The sequence below is a fragment of the Equus caballus genome, chromosome 27 (genome assembly GCF_041296265.1).
Source record: "Equus caballus isolate H_3958 breed thoroughbred chromosome 27, TB-T2T, whole genome shotgun sequence".
NCBI lineage: Eukaryota > Metazoa > Chordata > Mammalia > Perissodactyla > Equidae > Equus > Equus caballus.
In genome coordinates this window covers 46,869,902-46,886,523 of record NC_091710.1, presented here as the reverse complement: position 1 = coordinate 46,886,523, position 16,622 = coordinate 46,869,902, and the positions used below count along the sequence as shown (strand labels likewise).

General features: G+C 34.7%; 1 protein-coding gene across 1 annotated transcript in view; it reads left to right on the top strand.

The window, feature by feature from the left end:
• TENM3 (teneurin transmembrane protein 3) overlaps positions 1-16,622 on the top strand; it is a 2,419,468-nt gene that overhangs the window by 81,789 nt on the left and 2,321,057 nt on the right. Inside the window, exon 2 of the mRNA XM_070253219.1 lies at positions 2,783-2,901. The gene's annotated coding sequence lies outside the window, so the exon portion shown is untranslated. The remainder of the gene's footprint in view (positions 1-2,782; positions 2,902-16,622) is intronic.

Below are 16,622 nucleotides of genomic sequence, written 5' to 3'. Positions count from 1 at the left end.
GCCAATTAGGTCAAGTCATTTTAAAATAATGTGTTTGAATGAATGAAACGGGAAGGATTGGCAATGCAGGCCTAGTGGCAAACAATAGCTAATCTCTTCCATTAACCCTTTCAACAATTATTTGTGCAAAAAGCCTAAATTGAGTAATGGTGGCAGAAAGTATCAAAGGATACAGGAGTTTTGAGATTAGATGCTTGGTTTGTAAATAATGTCATTCAGAGCCTACTGGGTTGTTGCTATTGTTTTGGTGTGGAAATAATCTTCTAAATATGGCACATGTGGGAAGTTTACATACTAGCAAGAGCCTTATTCTTTCTCGGCACATGGAATTTTAAGAGTCTTTTTGGTTGTGAGTGGCATAGGAATTCAGGAGCCACTTGGGCTCTACTGACAGCCATTCCTGTGCAGCAGCAAGATGCCCACCAAGAACAGAAGAGGATGCTGAAAATGAGACTCCTTGCCAAGAGCAAAAGAGACCTGACTTTGATTGATTTCTTTCCACAAGCTAAAAGAAAGGGTCAATGTACACGTCATGGGGGAGAATGACAGGGTACAATGGAAAAGACATGGATGTTGAATGAAAGAATCACTGTGTCTTCCCTCACCTTTTTAAATATTTGATTCCATGTTTATAATTTTGTATTCTCTAGCAGGTAACCAGGTAGATTATAAGGCTGTAACAATTCAACAGATATTTCTTGAGTGATTTTATGACTTAGAGGCATTGACTGCACGATACTGATTGCATAGATGAAAAACAAAACAAAAACATTGAGGAGATAGGCTCCATCAGCAAAACCAGTAATGTTTTTAAGAGAATGTTTGCGTTAAGGATATCGAATGGCAATTACAGACTCTTGCACACACACACATGCACATATACACACACTATGTCAGTTACTAAATGTCCGCATTCAACAATTGAAAAAGCAACGTCATGATGACTATACATAGAAAGCTCTCACCCACATACAAACAAGGGTAGGTAAGGCACGTGAGTAAGAGGGAGATGACAAAAATCTATTCTAAATGACCCCATGTAATATAAGAAAGAGTTCTGACAATTCAGGGTCTCGTACATGTTAAAGCAAAATGTTATCTCTAAAACGTGAGAGCATAATGAAGAAATTCAAGATTTCAAAAAGATTACAATATCACAGAAGGAAAGAAAATCAAACAATCAGAGCCTAGGGGGAAATACCGGAAGAAAGAAATGTGTAAAAATTATGAAATGAAAACATTAGAACTTACAAAAATAGATTGTTTTAAATGGCGTAATTGCCTGGGACACGAAATAGTTTTTGAAATATTTATCAAAAAATAGGAAAAATATAAATATAGAAGTTACTAGAAAGGATATGGGAGAGAACCAACACGTACATTAAAGGAGAAAAAAATAAAGATAAAAAGGAAAATTAAAGTTATAATTGAAAATACTTCTGAATATTCTTGAATATGTGATCAACTCTTTACCTTGACATTTTTATGTAGAATGATTATCAGTATATAAACTGATCCTTTGAGGTTTCTAAACGGCAAGGATTAAAAATTGTATGATCAGGAAGGAAAAAAAAGTCATGACCCAGAGGCAAAGCTGATATTAAAAATCAGACTGGACATGCCAACGAGTCAGAAAGGATGTGGGTTAGCAGCAGTCTGAGCGAGCGCTGACTGACATTAGTTAGTAAGTGCATTCAGAGCTAGAGATTTTATTTGAGAGAGGTGGGTCTTTTATCAAGTTATTTATTCTTTCGACTGCCTCCCTTCACAGTGAGTGAGATCACGAGGGTGACATTGGGTGATATTGGCTGCTATCATTCGCTGTGATGATCTTCAGGGCTCACATGAAATGAATCCATCAAATTTTGACTTGGAGAGGTGGGGGTGAGGGTATTACAGTATTTGTACTTATAGCTTTTGTTTATTTGTTTAATAATTAAAACAGCTGTATCTTGCAACTTTGTAGCTTTTCTTATTATTATATTAAGTTTATTCCCATTAACACAGTCTGAAACAGGTCAGTAGCCTTAAAAAGCCTTTCCATTGGAGTCCTTTCCATTAATATTGGTTGGATTGATTTCAGTTGACAGCTAAGCTATATGCAACCTCCCTACGGAAGTCCTATTTCTCTCCCTTTGCAGATTGCAGAGCACTGAATCTGAAGACACCTCTCCATGTTTTTTTTCTCCAGAGTCAGCTCATTGTAAAAATGTGATACTTCATATTTATAACTTCCTTTAACAAATCTCTCACAATATTTGAATATATATGCTTTTTTGTTAAACATAATACGAATATGCATAACTTACTGGATATGGAAAGATAAAATTAAACTTCTCTACAGATTGCTTCAATACTAAAAATTAGTTTATTAACTCACCCAAGTAGTCTAGGTAGGTTTTATCACTTAACTAATAGAAAAAAAAATAATGTATTTCCTACCTTTCTTAGTACTCTAAATATACTTACCTTTTATAGAAATATGTGTGATTAAGATCACCCTGAGTCTGTGGGGATTGGTTTCTCATCTTCCTAAGGGATTGAAATGAGTGATATTTGCCACTGCTTGATGCACATTTTAATATAATTTTGGTGGGCCAGCTGATTTTTGCATCATATATAAATTGCATTTTAAAAATTTGTCATGATATATTCATTTAGTATTCAGAAAGTTTTTGTGCTGGGGAAAAAATTCTAGCATTTTCTTAATGTTTTACAAATTACATCGAAATTGTGTGATTTTATTTAATAGTAAGATATTTTAATTTTTTTTACTTTTCAGACCTGAATGCAGCGATCATGTAAATTAGACAAAGGAGATAAAAGTAACCTCTGGATATTCTTCTTGTGCAATATTTATTCTGGATGAAGCATTAAGATCACTAAGAGAGGTGTATCACTGTAAGTATTTTCAAATGAAATTAGAATGGTTTGTTTTGTGGCTCGATAAAGTCATATGCAGTACACTTTAACAGAATTTTAGAATAACATATGTAGTGTAGGAGCAGTAACAGGCAGATTATTACAAACTCCTGAAATGCTAGCTGATAAGAGAATAGCAATTTAGAAAGAAAAAGTTATTCTGGATATAGGAGCTCTTAATTATAGAATAAATATTTGGTATAAACGAAAAGTTAAGTGAGGGATAAAATGACAATTGTTTACTATGTCATGGTGATCTCTGCCAGAAAGTGTTTAAGAGTGTGACAGTTTTCTGATGAGAAAGTAAGATAATTGTAAAACTATCCTGAGAAGGATGGTAGTCTTACCGTGAATAATCAATACATATGAGCTATAGGATTAGAAAAAGAACGGAATGAGAAACTTTTATGAAGCAGTCTGCTTAAACTTTTGTGATGTTTTTAAATTTATGGAACTATCAGTGATAATAGTACCAAGTTCAATTATTGGAATAATTAATCTGTAGCTAATTAAGTTATCAAGTGCTCTGTAGTCACAGCATCTGCAATTTAATCACATAAAATTGTTATATTCATAAAGAATAAAAATGGAAAATCTTGCATAAACCTTGTAAACTGACCTGAGGGCTTCATTTGGTCGTTTAAATGAAGAAATAGATTTTACACATAATATTCTACAGCATTCTACTGTAATTCGTGGGTAAGTGCTATCATGACTGGTAAAGAGCTTGTAATGGTAGCCATTTTGCAGGTAGACGAAGGGTGGCCAGTTATATCTCTTAGGTTACAGTGTCTTTGATAGTCCTGTGAATTACACAGAAAAACATAAACTCTAGGGGAATTTCAGGGAGATTATATTTAATAGCAAAACATCCACACAACTAGAGTTTCTTTAGGTTTTGAAATCATATGTGGCTATCTCAGCTGATACTCAGAGCTCCCCAACAGGACCTTCTGCTTGGTCTGGCCCATGCAGTACAGATGACTACATATCCTGAATGTTACCCTAGGATGCACTCAAATATCTCCAATGTTTTGACTTGTGTTATTAACCAGAAAAATTATTCAGATAATGAAATGTCTTTTTTAATATCCTATGACATGTAACACTTTTTTCCCAAAACTCAATACATAATTTGGGGAAGTCTTTGTGAATGAAACAATTTATATTACCTGAGTTCATTCCTAATTGCAGAGGTATTTTATTCTATAAAATGTAGTGATAACTTAGATTTCCTATTTCAAAATTTGAAAATTTTATTTGTAGTAATATTTTAACTACATCCAAGACTTGGGACAAGGGACCTAATTCATATTTTAAATGGGTAAGTAAAGATTTTAGAATCAGTCATAAAATCTGTTTTATTTAGCTGAATCTTATAATTTTTATGCTCTCATTATGTCATAAATATATGTCAAAATTTGACTGAATAATGAAATTGATTTAAAGCCAGATTAGCACTCAAGACAAAATCAAACTTATTAAATATGTCACTTGTCTTACTAAAGAAGAAATTCAAAGAAAGAATTTTTAACGTCTTCCATAATAGAATTTCTCTAGGTTAGAGTGACTATTTTGAATGAATTCGAATTATTTTTAATTAATGATGTTGATGCCGTGTAACTGAAAGAAATTTATGAGTTGCTTTAAAACTATGAATCTTCTTGTAAAATGCTCAGGCCGTTGATCAGAACCATATTGTTAAATACAGATTTTCAGAAATAAGTTTCAGTGACATTTAAGATGGAGTGATATTTGAAACCATACCTTTTTTAACACACTTAAATTGCTTAATACAATCTTCAATCTATAAAATTTCCTTTCATCTAACACTTTATTATGTCTTGTATCAGTGTACATATGTAAGTTTGTTTTTTAATAACCATGATTCGAAGGAGGAATACATAGAAGTTCATTTACACCAAGAAGACAACCTGGTATAAGAAATTATTTTTGTGAAGTAAAATGTGTCAAGCCCTCTGGTGGTATTAATATGTAAGATATTTCATTGTGATCTTTCTTTAATAAAAGAAATTGTTTTTTCCTTCAGTACGAGTATTTAATAGTCCCTTGACATCAGCTGTATTGCAAATTCCCATTTGCTCTGTTTGGCAGATAATTTGCACTATACTTTAGATGGCTTTTCTACAGAAGAAAATCTTTACCTTAGGTTAAAAAAATTTTAAATGCCTACACTTAACATTGAACAGCCCACTGGGTGATAGGTCACGTTTTTTGAGTCAGTTACTTTTATCCTTGAGTCTAATGTTAAAAGATATTTGTACTGTTCCATATGCATGATGATAATAACAACAATAATTTTTTAGGAGAAAAAGGACATCATTTATGAACTTAGAAAAGATCTTTGTTTAAATAAACAATAGCTAACGCCTTCTTTGTAATTCTTACTGAAATCTTTCATACTATTTCAGGTTTAAAGGAATTGGTCTTAAACATACATAAGGATGTTTCCATTGAGTTTTTTGTCTTTTTTAAAAATTTTGCCTCTTAATATAGAAGGCCTGCAATTAGAGAGGAGCTTTAGTTGGCAGATCTACAAAGTGTCTTTCAATTACTAAGAAACAAGTTTCAACTTCATGCCAGTATTTGTATTTCTTTCTTTTAAAACTTTGAAATGTTGACATTTGATACATAGCCAGAGAAAACCTAGGAACACCAAGCAGTACAAATGGAAACAACATGGGGAAGTCTAAGATGAAAAGATGAGTCTCAGAGAAGATCTGTTCTCAAAGACGAATTCCTTGATTTCTTGACTTTTATTTCAACTTTATTTTAGATTCTGAAAGTAGGTTCTAGAGTAACCATGAAAGACACTGTGGTAGAAAGTGCTATACTAGGTATCAGAAGACCTACGCCACTTCTGAGCTTCATACAGCGTGTTTTACTGTAAGATGAGAATAATCGTAGTCCTGCTTGACCTCACTCCCTTCAGGACTTCTGAGCTTGATGAGCATTCTTTTGGAAATGTGTGGTTTATCATTGCTTCTCATTAAGGAATTCATACAGTTGGTGAGACCGTGGTTGGTCTCTCCTCTTCTCCCTATTGGTGCCCTCATTCTTCAAAGTCTCCACTTAAAACCAATTTAAAACAAAATACTAAATCCTATTGTCCAATATATTTGCTCTTTCACTCTCTAAATCTAGAGAATTTTAAACCTGTCGTGTCTTTAACCTTCACTCTAAAACAAGTTCATTTAGAAACTTGAAGAATTTGATGTTTCATACTTGTATCACCAAAACATGTATATTTACGCTTCTGCTCTCAGGTTATTCTAGTTTTTGTCTCCAACCACTTGGGTTTGGAGTTTCACATTGATGTGTGATTTAGTGACATCACAGACACCAATTCCAAAAAGGAAACAAATAAACAGAATATTCTGGAACTTAGTATATTTCCGGACTCAATCCTATGTAATATGTAGCTCTATGGAAGTTAGATTTTTGGACTAGGAGTCAATATAGCCTGGTCACCGCACCTAAGTGTGCTCTGAGGTCACATAGACTTTGAGGTCGACAAAATCTTTAAGATGTCTTCTAATGTAAGAGTATCCTTGTTCCAAATCATGGAACCACTCAAAAGATTACAACATCCTTTAAAATGGGGGCAGCAAAATATGGTTCTCCAGGATGTTTTCCCTTTGCAATCTCCCTCTCTCTTCCATCTCTTCCTTCTCTCCATCTGTTCCATCTCTTCTTCCTGTCAGGAGCTAAGATGAGCTGGAGAGAGCTGAGCTGCCAAGTGTCTGAGTAGTCAGTTAAGACAATAAGCCAAAATGAAAGTAATAGTCAAGCACTTACTCACTTGCTGGGCTTACATAAGCAAGAGACTAATTTGGAGAAAGCCCCGACTCATCCTCATTCCTTTTCCCTCATGGAACACACTAGTTGGTGGTCAGGTGGGTCAGCACAGATTTGGGGGTCATCTCACTGCCCAGAGAGCCCTGAACAAAAGGCTTTGTCAGGTTTAAGGACCTAGTGCCAGGGGGCGGGGGAGGCGGGAGAGCTGGGAGTGGAAAGTGCTGAGTCAGAATGGAGAAAAGTGTGTTCCAGGTTCCCCAACTCCACCAAAAGGAGGTCTCAGCAGGGGCCCCTGAGGAAGGCCTCTGCTGAAGACCCCAGATAAAGAGAGGTCCCTCCAATGAGGGCATATGGTCCAGGAATGCAGGTATATGAAAGAGCAAGGCTGGCCACGGGGCCCTGAAATGCACTCTAGAGACAACACGGCAGCCTGGTGTGGGGAGGGTGCCTTTCCTCTTTGAGGCCTGCCTGGTAAAGCCTTTGTCATTGCCTATGATCAGGCCGAAAAAATCACACATGGGGTTTAGGTCTGGAGTGAAATGCCTCATTGGTTAGCATCTTACTTGCTTACTTCTCTTTAAGTCTAAATTAGGCAGTCAAACTCAATGAAATTGTTCTTTAGAACACTGTACCACAAACCATTATTCAATCAGTTTCCATGTATAGAGGCCCTTGCTCTGAACTTGGGGTGAAGTGCTTGTGATACTAAGATGAACCCCCACCCTCAAGGAGTGTTGTGTCCCCTAGGAGTCCAGAGGGAAAAATATTTATAAACATTATTGTAATAATATTATGTGCCGGGCTTGCTCAAAATGCTCCACTTTATCCTCACAGCTACTCTATTACTTACGGAACTACGGTTGTCTTCCATTTTGAGGATGTGAGAGCAGCGATTAAGGAAGGTTAAGAGGGGTTAAGTAACCTGTCTGCTGGTAAGTGGTGAAGCTGAGTCCAGAGGCCATGCGCTTAACCACTGCATTTTACTTCAATTTAGAAATACCTAAAAGCTAGAGATATGAATGAAATGTTAGAGGAGAAGTGAAAAGAGGCACTGGGTTCATGTGGGATGTCAAAGGAGGGATGTCTAATCTGAGTGGACTGGGGTGTGGCATGGGCATGGGGGCTGGATTTGAAAGGCATTTAAGGTACGTGGGACAGCATCAGTAAGGACATGAGGAGTGCTGTGGACTACCTTAGTCTGGTGTTTCAGAAAATGAATGAAGCACTGAGCATTATAAAAGAGGCTGAGGATGTAGGCAAGGATTGGCTAGAGAAAGAGATGAACATATGGAGATGGCAACTTCCGAAGGACCTGGCACACCATTTTCTACTGGTTGTTAGTGAAATAGAGCCAGGGGGAGGAGCAACAAGAAAATGCCTTGCGTATTTTTTCATTTTGATTTGATGAATGATGCCTCATACTGAGGCAATTACAGGAGGAGCTGTGTGCAAAAGGTACGTTTTGCTTTGGGGATCTTGAGTATGTGCCTTTGAACCAGCCAGTAAAGGTAGTTTGCAGACTGTCAAATATGTGAATCAACAATTGGAAGAGAAATGGAACCCTGGGGAGCAGGGAAATCTAATGAAAGGGTGGAGAAAAACGACCCCCAAAAGACAGAACCTTTCAAAAGAAAGGTCAGGGGGAGCAGAACAAGAAGAGCCAGGAAAGGCAGGGTCAAGGAGTTTTAAAGAGAAAGAGGTGATGTTGATGAGATCACTGCAAAAGAGAGATCAATTAAGATAAAAACTGAACTGATCTTTTGACCTGGTCCCTAAGAGGTCACAAGTTTATGCTCTGTAGCCAGGGCTTTAGTGCCAGCTGCGCCGTGGATGGCTGTTTGACTTTGGCAATGTCATTTGGTCTCTCAACATTTCAGTTTCCTCATCGTTCAAATGTGGTTAAAAATATTATCGATCTAAGAGGGTTATTGTGAAGATTAGATGTTATAATGCATATAAAAATGATTTACAATGAGAACTCTCTATAATGTTTGCCATTATTTTTGTTTAGGGTAAATTAGTTGGCTCGTAGGTGAAGAGACGTATAGATGAGCACATCTCTTGAGACTGGGATAAAGGAAATGATTGGTATTTCTTTAGACAAATTGGTAAACAAGATACTCAGGGAGAGAATGCCTTAATATTTCAATGACTTTATCAGTTAAACGTTTTCTTAAAATAAAACAAAAATAAAAATCAGGACTTGATTTGACCTAAAATTATAAATAAAAATTTGGTGAATTTAAAGGTGTTTGGAAATAAGACTCCTTCTATCCTCAAACTATACACATCTGTTTGGGAATATTCTTATGTTTACATTTTGTGGTACATCTTGTTTCCTGGAGGTGAAGTAGTAATCTTCTATTGCTCAAAAGTCAAATGTAAAACATTCTTTCTTTAGGACAGGAATGAACAATCTAATGTGGCCTGTTAAGTCATGACAGAAAACTTGGCTAAAACAGCTCTGACAAACAAAGCGTAGGAAAACCGTTACGCCCCCCTTCCACATAGTTGCTAAAGGAAGTTATAAACTCTTTTTTTGAATGATGCTGAATTGATTTAAATATGTTTTAGAATTCTTCCGTTTAAAAATATCTGAAGAATTGGAATCATGTTACACGTTTCCTTATCAGCCTTGGTTATTACCTTTTTTCTGTGGGTGTCACATATTTAGATATAACCAAAAGCAATTATCGTGAGCCTGAAAGGACTAATCAAGCTAGGGAATAAAAAGGTAATGTTAAAGTAATAGAACTGATTTTCTTGTGGATATTTTATGAAGGGACATTTTCTTAAAGAGTATGCATGTATATGCCATATGTCTTTTATTAGGATTTCTAGATGCACTTCTATCACTGTTCTATGTGTGAACAATCCTGTGCTCACTATCGTTAATTTGATCAGTCTTTTTCTATGATTCTGGGTTAATTTAGCCTGGATATCTGTTCTTTCAGAAATTGAAAGCTACAAATAATCTTAGACGTGTTGAATGGAAGCTAAACTTCAGAGAGGCTAATATCAAATCTAAGGATGCCAGTTCCTAAATTTTGTTCTATTTCTATATGTCTTACTCATGCTGATTTATGAGCTCTCCCGAGATTCAAGAGCCATCTTTATTCTTAATTGGATATAGTGTTCATTCTCATATGATTTACCCTGCACTCAAAGGCTTGCTACTTTTGCAAAAGCTGGCAGCACATGAACAATTTGGACTTCTTTGGAACTCTTGCCTGCTTGGGGAACAACCAGTTTCTTTGAGGAAATGGTTTTTAATGAATAAATATGACACTTTTCACTGGCTTCCACGGCATAGCTTTTAAGAGAATAGGAAACAAGGCTGGTGAGACCACCTTGGGCCTACCATCCCAAGGGGGGACCTGTGGTTAAGCAAGCAGTGAAAGAAACGGCAACTTCTACCTCTTTCCTAGCTTCTGTTCCTGTTTCAGATTTAATTCTGAATTTTTTTTCTTTACTACTTTTTTATTGCTAGATAGAGCTCTCTCTCCGGTTTCAAGGTTCTTAATATTTACAAAAGGGAAAAATGACTTTTAGGGTGATAACCTTCACTGCAATTAAAGGAGCCTATAGTGATATTGAAAGAGATTGTCCAATACACAATCTTGCTTAGGAAAAGAAGTGATCGATTTTAATTTGCTACTTTTTTAGCATCAGCACAGTTTTGCTATGCAGCTTTAAATATGCACATAAACCACAGTGGTACTAAAACACAGTAAGTCGAGTTCTGATCATTTCTTTTGTCAAAGAAGCATGATCTTAACTCATGAGTCACTGTTAAATATAAGTGTAATGTGGAGGAAAAGTGAAAATACATTATGAGGTGGGCTTTTTTTTGCCAATTTGTATAATTTTTCAGTTAAGCAGTCATAAATCAAGGAATATTGTATTTTTTGAGGCTCATTAAAGAGACATTATACATCAGAATAGTGAAGTCGTCAGCATAATGAAATGATGAATGCCTGTAACTATCTGTATGTAAATGATGTGAAACAGATTCAGGGTGTTACAAAGGAGAATAACAATCTCCCTGACAGTTCCCCATAGGTGCAGTTGCTGGATGCTGGTGACAGATGTTAAATGCAAACCTCTTCACTGGCAACCACTTATTAGCACTCAGTGGAAACTGGCAATATAAAATAAGACAAATAGCAGATAATATCATTTTAAATAAATTTGTTCAGTAAGGTGTGTTATTGCATTTTAAGAGCCTTCTTTATTGACAAAGGCCATATTCCAAATTAAAGAAAACATACTAGAAAAGAAAATGGTTATTTTGAAAGCTGGTCTGTAAAAAATGTATATGTGTATTGCAAAGCTGTCCCATTCCCCTAACTTATGTAGGGACTTCTCCATAAAGTGGAGAAAATGTCAAACTTGATCAATTTAGGTTCACTTATCCTATCGATGAAACTTGTCTATCTCCCCTGTACTTTTAGTGGATGGATTCCTGTGCATGCTTTACATGGGGAGATTTGTAACATGCATTCCATTTTGTCAACCATCATAGTGAGTGTGGTTTTTGAGTTCTGTTTTAATCTTCGTGTTTATTAAAGTCATGTCTCTTGTTTGAGACTGCACAGCCTGTTGCTTCTCCAGGACCTTCAGTCCCACATTTCAGGTGCTTGATTTCACTTACCCAAGAGGAGCGGGCAATAAATCTAGTAATTTTCTGCAGGTTCTCATCTATCTGTGCCTTTCACAGCACCTGGTGGAGGTGCCAAGTACATAAATGATTATTAAATGAAGAAGGAAAGGAAAGAGAGAGGGAAGAAATGAGGAAAAGAAAAGGAAGGGGGAGAAAGAAGATTTATAGTTCAACAAGGGTCATTCACTGATGAGTCTGTTGCATTGGCCAAGTCATTTGAACTCTCTTTGCATGTATTCTCTCTTTTATTTTGTTTTCTGTCTTTTATCTTATTTGGTTTTATCGAGGTATAATTGACAAATAAAATTGTAAGATATTTCAAGTGGGCGGCGTGATGATTTGATATATCTATACGTTGTGGAAGGATCCCCCCCGTTGAGGTGTTACCTCATATATTTACCTTTTTTTTGGTGTGCATATTTAAGGTTTACCCCTGATTTAAAAAAGGGTAGTGATTCATACCTATGCGACAGAGTTTGCAGAGGACCAAAAGGGACAGTATATGTGGAATTAGAGTGCTTTTGATGGTATAACAAATTATACATATGAGACATCAGTATTATTTTAAAAAACAATGTCAACCTTAGCACCTTGGAGATAGGGAAGACACTTTGGATTGTATAACCAAACGTATGTGGACAAAGTGATATCAATAAAAATATTCATAATCTGTGCGTTTTGGGGACAAGGGTTTATTATTTTTAGTAAAGTTTCTTCATACCTGTGCCATAGTATTTTGGCATCTCATAAGGTGTATGTGAGTCGCCAGCAAGATGAATGGCATAATTTCCCCATTAGCACCAACCAATGTGGTAATATCTTTTCTTTATCCTGATGCATACATCAAGAGCTTAAAATAATATTTGACTAAAGAGATTCTTTAAAAAAAAATTATCACCTAGTTTACTTCTTTTTGCCTTAGGGATACAGCGAATTATAGGCATGTGAATTTTTTATTAATAATTAAATGTTTGTAGTTTGTTGTGACATGAAAAGTCCATGAGGACATAGTAGTGCAAGTTTTCAATTGTGGCAATATCAAGTAATCACGTTTATATTGTTAATGGCACTTTGAATATGCTAGTGTATATAATAATAAGTGTTGTATCAATTCCTTGAACATATTTTTTGAAAATTTATATGAGAAAAAAAAGATTTGAAAATATCCAGTCATAACCTAAAAGGCCAAAATTATGCATAGCTATTACAGCACTAAACTAAAATTAAAATGTTTTTAAGAAAATAGACCATATTAATGTACTTTTCCTTTTGATTTTGCAAGTTTACTCACTTACCAAAAGAAATACTCTTATGATTTTGTGTTATAATTCTTCAACTTAATCCATATGCAAACACACACAATCTGAGAGCTACATATTGTAAAATTTTTTTAATGTGATTCACTTTTCTCCATAACTACATAAATATATTTTTGGAATTTTTGTAATATCCTGTTCTGTAATTGACTATCTATTTTTCCTGAAAGGGAAGAAAGAAACAATTGAAAGTTCTGGTAAGGACATCATTATAGACGTTGAAAAGAGACACGGAGAGAACCACCATAAAAATTTAACTGCAAACTGCCTGACATTTTTCTTTGAAGGAAAGGAAGCCAGGGTTCTTATCGTGAAAATTATTATTTTTTAACAGTTTATACCTATTGTTAAAGGGCCAACACTAAAGTATTGGAAAGTGTCACATAGATCAATCTTCTTATTTTACAGCTAAACATCTTGTAAACTTACTGTCAAAAGTAGGGAATGAAATCTACTTACTTTAAATTCTGTTTTTATCTAGTTAATTTTTAACATCTAAAGTAAAAATATGCTAAACAGAGCAAAATGAACAGTTCCATATTTATATGCACATATATACCACATTTTTATGCTTCTTAGTATAAATTCTAATTGATTATTATTATAATTAAATTATGTATTTTAAAAATAATGACAAACACTTATACAATTTTTCTATTTTAAAAAATCACTTCTAAATCCTTTACCTCATTTGATCAATGACATGATTTGAATCCTTGTCTTTTAATTCCAAGTTCCTTGCTCTTCCTAGCCTACCATAGTGCTTTTTGATAAGTCTCAAATTTAAATCCAACAAAATACACATGGCAGTCCTTAGTGCACTTTGCCAAGCCTAAATTATAGTCTATGGAAGGGGACATTTAATTGGATGATTTGTCAGTTATATCAAATTTACTCACTTTCTGTTTTAAAGGTAGTGTAAAGATAGATGGATGTTCAAGGCATGGATTGAGTTCAGAATAACATTTCCACCATTTTCCTGCGCAGAGAAATGGCTCCAAAAAACAGTTCTCAAAGCCAAAAGTCATCCTATCTTATTACATAATTCTTCTTCCTTCAGTTGCATATCCTTCGTAAATATTACCAAGCTATCGTTTACTGCCAATTGAAAGAAATGACTTAAGCATTTCTAAAATGATAAACATTCAGCTTTCTTTCCACCTGTGTATATATACACACATGCACATATATACATATATAGGGTATGTGACATATATGTATGTATATATATGCATATGTGGTTTTAATAAACTTTAGTTTTATTAAACAGAATCCAGCCACCTCAGTCAGATTAAGGGGCATTGAGCTAGGAAGCACCAGAAAACATTCACAAGTAACACTAGGATTATCTAGATTGCTGCGGACCTTAGAGCCACTATGAGTATTAATACTAGGAATCAATTAATTGCTTTGGGGAATTTAGAGCCCTAGAATGTTAGCAATGGTAACGACTTTAGAAATTATCCAGTCTTAGGATGACAATAGTTGAAAACTTGAATGCTGCCTTAAACTGATTGGAACTTGCTGTCTGGACCACTGTGTAAGTATGGGAATGTATGAAGCATGTCATAATCAATTGGCTCTGTCTACCACAGGTAAGGAACAGAGACAGGTAGCATACTTGCTGAGGCTCAGAGAGTTTAAATCACAGGCCTAAAGTTGCACAGATAGTTGACTCTGAATCCGGGACTGTATACAGGGCATCTGACTCATAATCCAGTGCTATTTGCTCTGCTCGATTGATAAAGTAGAAACACCCAGTAGGCTTTCTCAGAGTAAATCCAGGGTCATTCAGGAGACTTAATTGAGAGCGTGAAGGAGAGCCATGCAGGGTGTGGTGGCTGGTCTGAATTGACGCCCTCGTGAATTAAACTTACTGAGACTTATTCATTGTTTTCAAGGCATAATTTACTTGAGGTTATTCAGAAGCACTGTAACTAAATACCTTCCTTTATTAATTATATTTACCATATTTTATGATTTGTCTTAGAATTCCCAGGCACATAATGCCTATCCTTCTATAAGCTACATAAATGGATTTCTGTAAATTAAATGTGCCAAAATATTAGTATTCTCTAACTATATTCAAGGAAAAACCCTTCACGCAGAACATAAAAACTAGATTAAAATGCAAACATTTTCATTCCAGTGTGTAATATTTATCTAATAAAAATTTTGACCTTAAATCTAAAAATTGATTGACTTCACACAGAGGACTAAAACAGTTTGGCAAAATACAGACCATCCCAATGCAGCCTTTACTCCATCCCACCTCACTTTTTTATAAAGTCTTGTCTAACTGATTAATATAACAGAGCACTTCAGCTTTGGTGAAATACACTTATTCAATTTCACTGAAGATTATAGGTTTCAAATAATAAAATTGGATTTTATTGAGGATTGAAGTGTGTAAATAGAACATTTGATTGAATTTAATAAAATGGTATCCTGCTGATGGAGGCAAGTCATTTCCTCCAGTTTTAACTTGATTACAAAGACAAGAAGTTTTTATGAGCTGTTTTGAATGGAAAAATTTTTTTCTATCTAGAGAAAAAGATTGTATTGAGACTAAGAAAAGTAAGTAGTACCATTTAATATTTTAAATAAAATAGTTGTGAATGCATGGTTACTTTTGAAATTTAACAGAACTATTTTCTAATCCATATTTGTGGCTATTTACTTGATCACTAAAGTTAAACATGTATATTATAAAGAAGTAAGTCCAGTAGGGAAGTATGTTTCTCTGTCTTTGAACAGCTTTATCTTGGTGACTGTTTTTCATCTGATGTATGCAATTTTATATTTAATCAAATACAATGAGATCAGAGTGTTACTCCTTTTGTCACAAATGAATCCCTATATTGTAACTAATACCATGTAAATGTTTGGTTTTCTTTAGCCAATTCTGAAGTTTCATAAAGAGAACCACAAAGCACATTTTTTAACTGCATTCTAAGAAGATATATATGAAATCTATATCTTGGTGATGATTTATAATAACTTTGAGAAAAGCAAAACCCCATACCAAATGCTAAGGTAACAACCTAAGCACATTAGAAAAATCATGTTTAGTTATGATAAACATGATGCTTTTTCTCATGGTACTATCAATGATTAATTTTTCTACTAAAGTTTTAATTAATTTATTTCTCAAATGTTTTATATCTCAATATAATAAAATTAAATGTTGTTTTACCAAAATCTAGTCTTTTCTTAATGTCCATATTTTAATTGTTTTATTAGACTAAAGAACCAACTGAAAATACCTTTTTCTTTTTTTTTTTTTTTGCGCTTTATCTCCCCAAACCCCCCCTGTACATAGTTGTATATCTTAGTTGCAGGTCCTTCTAGTTGTGGGCCTTTTTTCTTTTTTAACCATTTAATCACAGTGGAAATTTTAAAAGATTGTTAGGATATTTCAAAGGGAATATTTGGAAGACAGAAGAATGGCTAGATTTCCAATCAGGCATTGTTATAAATATAGAATGAGTATTAAAAAATGCTAGAATTTCAGACATTATGTTGACTGAACATTGATAATAAATGGTTCAAGAGCAAGATGAATTTTAATATGGACTAAAAGAGTACTTTGGGTTGATTTAGAATATTTTCTGTATGCAGTTGATTCGAAATATCTGCAAGGGAGACATACAGTATGACTGTAGTAGTTCTTTTCAATTATTCAGTGATGCTTTCAAAGAATAAAAAGAGAAACAGTTGATGAAAGGGCATTACATTAAAGGAAAAATGTATCTCTTTATGGTGATCATGGTCGTGTGTTTTTTTAATGCTTTGGAGAAATGTACATCATTCAGGGAAAGAGAAGGGCCACTGGAGACAGAACTGGACGAGAAGACAAAAATAAGAATAATGGGCAGTTACCACCCCCAGCTGTACAGGAA